At 41.3% G+C, this 12,380-nt stretch overlaps 1 protein-coding gene across 5 annotated transcripts in view; it reads right to left on the bottom strand.

Moving 5' to 3' along the window:
* STIM1 (stromal interaction molecule 1) overlaps nt 1–12,380 on the bottom strand; it is a 239,070-nt gene that overhangs the window by 45,128 nt on the left and 181,562 nt on the right. The window lies entirely within an intron of this gene.

The raw sequence follows: 12,380 nt of genomic DNA on the forward strand, positions 1-12,380 counted from the left end.
ACGTAACCTAGATCCCTCACATGTGCAGTTCATAACAGGGTTTGTACTCCTATAAGAATCTAATCCCGATGCTGATCTGACAAGAGGTGGAGTTCAGGCAGTAATGCTCCTTCATCCACCACTCATCACCTATTGTGCAGACCAGTACCTACTGGGCCATGGACTAATACCAGTCCATGAACTCCAGAGTTCAAGACCAGCCTGGGCAATATAGTTTGACCCTGTCTCTACTAAAAAAATTTTTTTTAAATTAGCCAGGTGTGGTGATGTGAGCCTGTGGTCCCAGCTACTCAGGAGGCTGAGGTGGGAGGACCATTTGAGCCCTGGAGGCTGAGATTGCAATAAGCCACAATTGTGCCATTGCACTCCAGCTTGGGCAACAGAGTGAGACCCTGTCTCAAAAAAAAAAAAAAAAATCCAGCTGACATAATTTAAGCCCTGAGTCAGATCATGCCTGTAGAAAGCCCTATTATAGATATTTCAGTTTAATGCAAGAAACACATTTCCCTTTTTGCTTATATCAGATCGAAACGATTTTCTGTCATAAAAGGAATGAACTCTAGCTGAAACAACAATTGAGTGGTCATTCGCAATATGGCAAATTGCATCATCTCCATACATGCAGCACTAGAGCTAGTGATTCCTCAATAATATAATGTGATTTTTTAAATGGATAGTCATAAAAAGTAGCCTTTTAAAATAATTTTGATATCTGTATTGTGTTTTAAAATGCAGAAAACAAAGTTATCCCTATACTTTGTTAAAAGTCAATTATGAAGGAGTAGAAGTAGACTTAACACACAATACACAAGGAATACGTTCCAGCCCAGTGAAGGTCAAAAGAGATCATGAATCAAAGTTTCACAGTAGCTTAAATAAAGAAAAATGGTGGGAGGAATGAGTCATGACCTGGTACCCAGCAATATAGACATGCTGAATTTAAAAGCGCCTGAAAGCAACTGATTTTCAGTAAAAAGCATCATTTTATTGGATCTGAAGTTTATTTTTACTTAAAGCATAAATCTGTTTTTGTTTGCATTGGTATACAAATTTTATACAGTGACTTAAACCTTGTTTTATGTTTGCACATACTTAAATAACACTATAATAAAAATAGTTTAAGCAGCACTTCAGGTCCAAGATGAATTATTTAACTTAAAAGGAATTTGTACATTCCTCAAATTTGAAAACCACTGCTGTAAGCAGCAAGAAGCCAAAAAAGTTTTGAAGTTGAATGATACAGTGAGATTCATCACTGTCCTCTCGTAAGATCCATCTTTTTTCTTTTAAGAGACAGGTCTTGCTCTACCACCGAGGCTTGAGTGCAGTGGTATGGTCACAGCTTGCTGCAGCGTTGAACTCCTGGACTCGAGATCTGCCTGCCTCAGCCTCCTGAGTGGTTAAGACTACAGGCAGATACTACTACCATGTCAGGCTAACTCTTTTTTGTTTTTGTTTTTGTCTTTGTTTTGTTTTTTTGAAACAGGGTCTTGCTCTGTCACCTAGACTGGAGTGCAGTGGTGCAGTCTCAGCTCACTGCAGCCTCCACCTCCTGGGTTCATGTGATTCTCCTGCCTCAGCCTCTGGAGTAGCTAGGATTACAGGTGCACACCAACACACCCAGATAATTTCTCTATTTTCAGTACAGACAGGGCCTCACCATGTTTGCCAGCTGGTCTCAGACTCCTGGCCTCAAATGATCCTCCCACCTCAGCCTCCCAAAGTGCTGGGATTATAGATGTGAGCCACCACACCCGGTCAAATTATTTTACTTTTTGTAGAGATGTTGCCTATTTCCCTATGTTGCCCAGGCTGGTCTAGAACTCCTGGCCTCTGGCAATTCTCCCACCTCAGCCTCCCAAAGTGATAAGATTACAGGCATGAGTCACCAGGCCTGGCCTAATTTACCTTTAATAGGCAGAAAACATTGAAGGCATGGAATATTGCCTATTCGTTTTTGCTCATCCACTGTTCCGAAACTAAGACCTTCATATACAATGACATCAATAAGAGCTACTCTAAATGAGGGGTTCCAGAAATGATTTGATGTGGGCCTCAAAACAACAACAAAGCCTCCTTAGAAAAATATACAACTCATATGGATGAGTAACTTCTGAAATGCTTGTCAAAAAAACAAGCATTTGGCCAGACATGGTGGTTCATGCCTGTAACCCCAGCACTTTGGGAGGCTGAGACAGGAGGATCACTGGAGGCCAGGAGTTTGAGACAAGCCTGAGGAACACAGCAAAACCCCATCTCTACAAAAGAAAAATTTTTTAAATTAGCCAGGCGTGGTGGCACATGCTTACAGTCCCAGCTACTTGGGAGGCTGAAGTGGAAGGATAACTTGAGACCAGGAGTTCAAGGTTGCAGTGAGCCATGACTGCACCACTGCACTCCAGCATGGGCAGCAGAATAAGACCCTATCTCAAAAACAAACAAACAAAAAAAATAAACAAAATAAAACAAACAAACAAACAAACAAAAACAGTCATTCCTCTCAGCCCAGCATGTGATACACGGCAGATAATCAGGAAGACAACCTAACTAAAATAAAGTTGAAGGCAAAAATGCTCCAATCTCTTAATGTCCTCAAGAAGATGCTGGAGCTCAGAATGAAAGCTCAGAAACTGAGTGCCTTTGGAGGTAGATTAGACTTTTCGCAGAGGCATGGGAGGTGGCAGAGGAAGGAAATGAGGCAGACACAGTGTGTCCAGGTATGCATCCTAGAAGACAAGACACTAAAAGCTTAAGTGAAGGGTGCTTAGTCAGTGCTTGGTTAAATTTCTAATTCCCAGACTAGAATATATTGGAAGAAAAAGATAAATTAATTTCCAAGAGATACCGTTGAGAAAAGAAGGATGACATAGCTGGGGTTAAATTAGTGTTGAGGGGGTGGCGCATGCCTGTGATCCCAGCTACTCAGGAGGCTGAGGCACGAGAACTGCTTGAACCCAGGAGGTGGAGGTTGCAGTGAGCTGAGATTGTGCCACTGAACTCCAGCCTGGACAACAGACTGAGACTTTCTCAAAAAAATAATAAAAAAAAAAAAAAGCCAGGTATGGTGGCTCACACCTGTAATCCCAGCATTTTGAGAGCCCAGGTGGATGGATCACTTGAGGTCAGGAGTTCGAGACCACCCTGGCCAACATGGTGAAATCCCATCTCTACTAAAAATACAAAAATGAGCTGGGCATGGTGGCATATACCTCTAATTCCAGCTATTTGGGAGGCTGAGATGGGAGTATTACTTGAACCTGGAAGGCGGAGGTTGCAGTGAGCTGAGATCAGTGGAGTAGCACCACTGTACTCCAGCCTGGGCAACAGAGCAAAACTCTTTATAAAAAAAAAAAAAAAGGAAGTGTTGAGAGATGGGTGGTTCATGCCTGTAATCCCAGCACATTGGGAGGCTGAGGCAGTTGAATCACTTGTGCCCAGGGATTCAAGACCAACTTGGGAAGCATGACAAAACCCCATCTCTACAAAAAAATACCAAAAAAATTAGCTGAGAGTGGTGGTACATGCCTATAGTCCCAGCTACTCAGGAGGCTGAGGTGGGAGGATTGCTTAAGTCTGGGAAGCAGAGGTTGCAGTGAGCTGAAATGCAACACTGCACTCCAGCCTGGGTGACAGAGCAAGACCCTGACTCCAAAAAAAAAAAAAAAAAAAAATGGACTAGAATGTATTATTCCTGAAAATAAATATATATCCTAATGCATTACAGATGTTATCATTTACTATGGTCTGGAGTGTCAGGTAATGAAGGCATAAGAGAGTGACACACAGATATGAGGCAGATAGACAAGTGCTAGCCTGTAAAGTACAAAGAACAACACACTCCTGCCACTGCTGCCAAGGGAACTAGGCCTCATCCAGCACAAAGGGGCCTTTCTGTTTGGCGTGTAGAGTGGAAAGAAGGCTACTTTTTTATTGCTAGAAAGGCCTAAGGCCAGCAGTACATCAAGGGCCTTTTGTCTACTGGGAGGATGACTTGATACAAGCCTGGGCATAGAATCTTGGCATACAGAAACTCCTCTATCAGCACCCTACACCACAGTGGTGACAGGCAGAAGTCACTCTAGACTAGGGTTTCTGAGTCTCTGCACCAATGACATTTTAGATAAGATAATTCTTCCTTGTGGGGGCTGTCCTGTGCATCACAGGATGCTTAACAACATCCCTGGCATCTACATACCTGATGCCAGTAGCATGCTGCCAATCATAACAATTAAAAAATGTCTCCAGATTTTGTTCAATGTCCCATGGAAGGGTAAAACTGCCCCCAGCTGAGAACCACTGCTCTAAACACTGAATTAAGTGAGGCATAGGGTCTGTAAGAGGGCCAATATACTCCATTAAAGATGGACTCTAGAGTAACCAGCCCCTATATAATTAAGCTGCAGGGGAAAAGGATAATAGCTTCAGCATGTCAGAACAAGCCTCAAGATAGTTTTGGTTTGTTTTTTGTTTTTGTTTTTATCTGTATATATAATTCTGTTACCTAGGCAGATGCCCTGTCTAGGTAAGGTTTGGCACCATGGTGTCCACCTGGAGTCACTTCAGTCTGAACAAAATAAGCCAGGATGGGCTGTATCCTCTATAACATCTGTATCTCAGATAGCAACCCTGAGTTCCAACATGAAGATCTCACTCAAGATCAGTCTAGCTGATACATCCAGGTTCCCTGGACCCAAGGTTCAAGTACCTAAAAGTTAAAAGACTTGTTCTGTTTGCTCATTCCAAAAGAGAAAATGGGAAGAATCCCTGGGGGCCAGAGTGAGGAAGAAGGCAACAGCAAGTACAGAGAGCTGTGGCTATCAGTGACAGGCTGCAGAATTTGGCAAGGAGAGCTTAGTACAGATGCGACTCCAAATGACTCACATGTTCAAATCCCAGGAGGACATGTAACCAAGAGTCAATGTCCTAACGTCATAAGTCTCCCATCCCCTGAGCCTGTCCATGTGGCCCCTAGCCATATCAATGACTACATCTCTGGGCAAAATGACAAACAATGCTACACCGAATCAGAGAAGACTAACCCCTGAGTTATGCACAACAAACCATCCTTCATAAGAGAGATGCACAGGGTGACTTAACTGTATATCTCCAATCTTTTTAATGGCCTAACCTGCCTATAAAAAAAAGCCTTGTACAGGGGCTGGGTGTGGTGGTTCATGCCTGTAATTCCAGCACTTTGGGAGGCTGAGGCGAGCAGATCATGAGGTCAGGAGAATGGGACCAGCCTGACCAACATGGTGAAACCCTGTCACTACTGAAAAAACAAAAATAATCCAGGCATGGTGGTGCCTGCCTGTAATCCCAGCTGCTCAGGAGGCTGAGGCAGGAGAATTGCTTGAACCTGGGTGGCGAAGGTTGCAGTGAGCCGAGATTACGCCACTGCACTCCAACCTGGGCGACAAACCAAGACTCTGTCTTAAAAAAAAAAAAAAAAAAAAAGCCTTGTACACACGTTGCCAATATATCCGTATGTGTTTATAAATTAGATTCATTTACTAACATTAGGTAGATTGTAAAATGTACATAAAAATTAAACAATGAGATAAAAATAAGCACAATATAAATACCACCTCTAGCATCTTCTTTGAATGAACAAATGATGGCAATCTGTGGGTCCTGGATCACTAGTTGTCCATCCTATCAGTATGTATATTATGTTTTCTCACCAAAAGTATCACTTACCCCCACAGATTTCTTATGGAGGTAAGGGGGGTGGTATAAAACAAATTAAAAAGCACTTATCTTCTGACACATATCCACAAAGAATCCCAGAAACTGACATCCAGTTAGCATCTTGGTAGTAAAGATATATCCTGGCCTCCATACTACATTTTTTATAGATAGGTACAAACCTTTTACATTTGAGAATAATTTTCATGTAAAAATCAATAAAACCTCCTGTTTTCTTCTGAGGTAGCTACAAAAACTAAAGTTATTAAAGACTGCCAAACCCCTGGCGTTTTAGAACACTGATTTTTTTTTATTTTAGGATGTATTACAAAAAACACTGAATGTGAAGGAAGACCTTGCCTATCCTGTCTGCCATGGACCACCTTTGATAAATCACTTAACCATTATGAACCTCAATTTTCCTTTCTGTAAAATATTCATTTTGCTATTCAACAAGCATTTATTTCGTTCTATTCTGAAACCAGGCACTGGGAATAGAGTGGTGATTAAGAGATCCCTACTCCTATATAGCTTACAATTTAGCAATATCCGTCTTCCAGAGTTGTTGAATTAAATGAGCTAATGTGTTTGAAGACACCTAGGATTTAGTACAAACTCAGTAGCAATTTTTTCTTCATATGTACCTTCATTCAAAAAGGAGTGGATATTAAGGACTTGTCACAATCTGGATGAACAGAGATGCAGATCTGCCAAAGCAAAGAATCATGAACAAAGACACAGGCCTATAAGATGTGGAGCATACTCAGAGAACACTGACTCTAGTTTGTCTGGAGTCCAAGAGTTATGCATAGGGTCAAGGAGAATGAGATGCCAAATGATTGCTGATGCCAAATGACAAAGATCCTTGAAAACAAGTGGTCTCAAACTCCAAAATAATATATTCATTGGGGGAAAAACATTTATTGAGCAGCTACTATTTGCCAGGCACCACTCAGAGGTAAAGATACAACAATACACAAAACAGAGTCACAGATGCCATGGTGCTTATATTCTGGTGGTGAGAGACAACATAAAACACTATAAATGAATAATTATATGTCAGATGGTGATAAGTATAATGAAGAAAAATTAAGCTCTAAGGGAATAAGATAATAAAAAATAGTGCTATATTGTATTATGTCAGATCAGGGAAGGCCTCTCTGATGAAGTGATATTTCAGCAGAAAATGAAATAAAGGTGTGACCCATGTGGACATTTGAGGGAAGGGCATACCAGGCAGAAGGAACAATATTACTCCCTAGCACTTGTGCTATAGCAATTCATCCAGGGATGTGCCAGGGCAAACACTTGGCCTTGGCCAATCTTTTCTCTTGCCAGGGAAGGAATAAGTAATAAGAAATGGATTCCTGAATCAGTATCTCTTTCCCAAAAGGGACCTGTGGTGCCTCCAGGCGAAGCCCTCATCTACTTTTGTGGTTTCAAATCCACATCTCAAAAGAATGAGATCTGGCAGGAAGGTTGTCAGTACTTTCTTTGGCCCTCCTTCATACAGCTGTTAGTCAGTTAGTTGGTCTCTTAGTCAGCCTTTAGTCAGCTAGTCACATATAGTACAGTGGTTAAGAATGTGAGCTTTGGCCAAGTGTGGTGGCTCACACCTATAATCCTAATACTTTGGGAAGCCAAGGCAGGAGGATCGCTTGAGGCCAGGAGTTCAAGACCAGCCTGGGCAAGAAAGTGAGACCTTGTCTCTACGAAAAATAAACAAAAGTAGTTGCGTGTGATGACATACACCTATAGTCCCAGATACTTGGGAGGCTGAAATGGGAGGATCACCTGGAGGTCGAGTATAGAGTGAGCCAAGATCGCGCCACTGCACTCCAGCCTGAGTGATAGAGAACACTCCATCTCAAAAAAAAAAGATGTGAACTTTGAAACCAGGTGTCTTGATTTGAATATGCAATCTGCTACTTACTAGATGTAAGACCATGGGCAAGTTACTTAATCTTTTGTGCCTCATTTTTGTCGCCTGTAAAATGATGAAAATCAGAGTTTTCACATCACAAAAATGTAGTAAAGGGAAGCTCCTACCATACTGTAAGTGTAAAAAAAAATCAGCTATGATTATCACCATTCATTTATTCATTCATTCACTAAGCTTTTATTGGCTTCTACTCTAGCAGATAAAGGGTGAATTAACCAGCACAGAGATGAATATGCATGATCTCAATCTTCAAGGGCTCTCTTCAAGAGAGGGAAATAAAAATGAAACAAATGAATATAATATAGTTTGATAAATGCTAGGTCACAGGGATATATAAGGTGATGTGGACGCACAGAGAAAGGAGTGATTGACAGAATCAGAAAAGGCATCACAAAGCCCAGCTTCTTATTTGTCTACTCTGGATAACAGCACACCAAGGCAGCTATCAAATCCTTCCAAAGTGGCCCTTTCTAAAGACAGTGTGCGACCCGAACTGTGAACTGACTCTTTAAGCAGCTTCCTTCTGGTTCCCACTAGCAGCTTCTCAGCTGGGACTAGAGTGAGGTAGAGGTCTTCTGTTTCTAATCCAATGTCATTACCAAACCCTGAACCATTGCTGCAAAAATAACTTGGCCTAGACCTCATGTGATAGGCCCACTAGGCTACCAGGCAAAAAACAGGTCTCCCAGGGCCCAACAGGACATGCTGTTAAAAACCACCTATAGAGCAACTACAACGCTAGCAGAGCCAGGTTAGAGAAAGTCTCGCGAGATGGCCGCAGAGTAGTAAGAGAACCTAGGAGCTCTGAAATGTTGGGTGGGCCAAACAACTTATCCAAGATCACACAATCGAACAGCCAACAACACGCCTTTGTGTGCCGAATCCCTACTCTGGGCCAGGCTCTAGGCTAAGCATTAAGAGATAGAATCATATAAAATGCTGCACTCCAGCAGTCTGATGGAAAAACAGGTAGGGGAATAAATCATTGCAATTAGTGTGCTAAGAGCTGTGAAGAGATAGGGGACATGGGGACACAGAAGAAGACACCTAACTTGGCCCATGGTTTTCAGGGAAAATGTCTTAAAGAAAGGGATACTTAAATTGAGTGTTAGATCAACAAAGGAGAAAAATGAACAGAGGAAACAGCAATATGAAAGCACCATGGGATGAAAAAGAATAACATATCCTAGGAACTGCTCATATAGCAGTATACTTCCAGAGGAGATGTGGTACGGAATGATGGAAAATAAGTACATCAGAGAAATAAGCATGGACCTGGTATGCTAAACTCATCTAGCACAATGTCTGGTATATAGAAGGAACACAGTAAATTTTTAACACAGAAATGTTTACATAAATTATAAGAGAAAAACATTTCCTTCTGGGGGCAATACTACAGAGGTAGATAAGGAATAACAAAAAACTACAGCATTAAAATATAAATAAACTCTTAAGATATAAAATATCATCCAGGCCAGGTATGGTGGCTCACACCTATATAATCCCAGCACTTTGGGAGGCTGAGGAGGGCAGATCACCTGAGGTCAGGAGTTCAAGACCAGCCTGGCCAACATGGTGAAAACCCATCTCTACAAAAAATACAAAAAATTAGCTGGGTCATGGTGGGTGCCTGTAATGCCAGCTACTTGGGAGGCTGAGGCAGGAGAATCACTTGAACCTGGGAGACAGAGGTTGCAGTGAGCCAAGATCACAACACCGCACTCCAGCCTGGGCGACAGAGTGAGACTCCATCAAAAAATACAACACAACACAATGTCATCATATTTTTATTTATGTGTACATATTACTCTTTTTCCCCAAGTAAGATAATTCATTTTGAGATTACAGATGGACATTTAATTTCAATGTATCTAACTTCTCACAGACAAACATTTAAAAAAAAAAATCATTGACTTTTTTTTTCTCTTTTTTAGAGATAGGGTTTTGTTCTATCACCCAGACTGAAGTACAGTGGCATGATCATAGCTTATTGCAGCCTCAACCTCTGGGACTCCAGTGATCCTCCTGCCTCAGCCTTTCAAATAGTTGGAATTGCAGGCATGAGCCACCACACTGAGCCAACATTTTCTATAATAAATTTTTCATCAATAATTACTAAGCTTTTGGCATCTTATTTTGTTGAGTCTCAAATGAGACAGCAGTTGTGATCCAGGCTTATCGCTATTCCTACACAAACTGAAGTGTTATCTGACCAATAGGAAAGCCAATATTTATTCTTTCAAAATAACATATGATTACTATTTATTACTATACAGGTATTTACTTGTAACATTTTTAACAGTATCTTTATTTCTTCAGCTTCCATTTAAGAATATTTCTTATACCCAGAAATTTGATGTCCGAACTTGTTTGTTTCATATATGGGGGAAAAAATGGGGTAACACTGAAAAATGTAAGTAGAGACCTGGTCAGATCTGGAACCAAGTGAAAGACAGATAGCAGTAGAGCTAGGCTAGGTCAAGAATAACAATACATGAAGAACAACAGCCCAAGCAAAAGATGATTCAGCTGACATTTCTGTTTCAGAGTAAGTTGAAGTAACAGAGATGGAATTTACCCTCCCTCCTGAATTAAAATTACCCCTTCCCCAAAAGACAACATATATGACATAATGGTTTTCAGGACACTGGACATCACCCTACAATGAACATTCCCATTCTTGAGAGATGGGAAACAAATGAGGGAACTTATACAATTGTCCTAGCTTATAGCCTTGAATTTCTAAGTCACAGTGTAAGAAGTAAAATCTAAGGTTGAGAGAGGGAAATACACTACTGTAAGCTTTTTTTTTTTTTTTTTTGAGAAAGAGTTTCACTCTTGTTGCCCAGGCTGGAGTGCAATGGCGTGATCTCTGCTCATCACAACCTCTTGCCTCCTGGGTTCAAGCAATTCTCCTGTAGCTGGGATTACAGGCATGTGCCACCATGCCTGACTAATTTTGTATTTTTAGCAGAGACAGGGTTTCTCCATATTGGTCAGGCTGGTCTCAAACTCCTGACCTCAGGCAATCCGCCTGCCTCAACCTTCCAAAGTGCTGGGATTACAGGCATTAGCCACCATGCTCATCCATCCTGTAAGCTTCTTTTTTTTTTTTTTTTTTTTTTTTGAGACGGAGTTTCGCTCTTGTTACCCAGGCTGGAGTGCAATGGCGCGATCTCGGCTCACCGCAACCTCCGCCTCCTGGGTTCAGGCAATTCTCCTGCCTCAGCCTCCTGAGTAGCTGGGACTACAGGCACGCGCCACCATGCCCAGCTAATTTTTTGTATTTTTAGTAGAGACGGGGTTTCACCATGTTGACCAGGATGGTCTCGATCTCTTGACCTTGTGATCCACCCGCCTCGGCCTCCCAAAGTGCTGGGATTACAGGCTTGAGCCACCGCGCCCGGCGTAGCTTCTTATACTATATGTAACATCATATAATCTCTTGAAAGTAGGTCTGGTGCAGTGACTCACATCTGTAATACCAGCACTTTCGGAAGTCGAGGCAGGCAGATCACTTGAGGTCAGGAGTTCAAGACCAGCCCAGCCAATATGACAAAACCTCATCTCTGTTAAAAATACAAAAATTAGCTGGGCGTAGTGGCGTACACCTGTAATTCCAGCTACTCAGGAGGCTGGAGCACAAGAATCTCTTGAACCCGAGAAGCAGAAGTTGCAGTTAGCCAAGATCACACCACTGCACTCCAGCCTGGATGACAGAGGAAGACTCTGTCTCAGGTTGAAAAAAAAAAAGACTCCAGTTAAAGATACATATTTTTTATCTCCTAAACCAACTACTAAAATGCCAGTTATAGCTAGCAAGCCAACAAAAAAAGATATAATCAAATTATAAAAAATACTCAATCCAAAAGAAAGTAGAAAAGGTAGGAAAAGGAATTAAAGAACAGATGGAGCAAACAGAAAACAAACAGCAAGATAATGGACTAACCTAAATTATCTTATATTAATAATCATATCAATCATATTTGATTAATCATATTAATAATCACACCAAACATAAATGGTCTAAATGCAATTAACAGATACTGTTACACTGAAAAAAAATATATATATATAGGACACAACTAGATGTACCTACAGGAAATGCACTTTAAATATAAAAATACAAATAGATTAAATGTAGATGGATGGAAAAAGACATTCCAAACTAACAACAGTCAAAAGACAGCTATAATTTTATCAAAGTAGATTTCAGAGCAAAGACTACCACCAAGGATAAAGAAGGTCATTTCATAATGCTAAAGGAGTCAGTTAGTCACTAAGAAATAATCATCCTAAATCTTTATGCACCTAGTAACAGAGCTTCAAAATACATGAAGCAGAAACTACATGGAAAAATAGGCAAATCCACATTTATTACTGGAAACTTAAATACTCTCTAATAAATGATAGAACAAGTAGTCAGGCTGGTTGCAGTGGCTCATGCCTGTAATTCCAGCACTTTGGGAGGTTGAGGACGGCAGATCACTGGAGGTCAGGAGTTCCAGACCAGTCAACATGGTGAAAGAAACCCCAGTCTCTACTAAAAATACAAAAACTAGCCGGGCATGGTGGCGTACACTTGTAATCCCAGCTACCCAGGAGGCTGAGGCAGGAAAATTGCCTGAACCTGGGAAGCGGAGGCAGAGGTTGCAGTGAGCTAAGATCGTGCCATTGCACTACAGCTTGGGCAACAGAGACAGACTCCATCTCAAAAAGAAAAGAAAAAGAAGAAAAAGAAAAAGAAAGA

The sequence above is a fragment of the Cebus imitator genome, unplaced genomic scaffold (genome assembly GCF_001604975.1).
Source record: "Cebus imitator isolate Cc_AM_T3 unplaced genomic scaffold, Cebus_imitator-1.0 Scaffold79, whole genome shotgun sequence".
Taxonomy (NCBI): Eukaryota; Metazoa; Chordata; class Mammalia; order Primates; family Cebidae; genus Cebus; species Cebus imitator.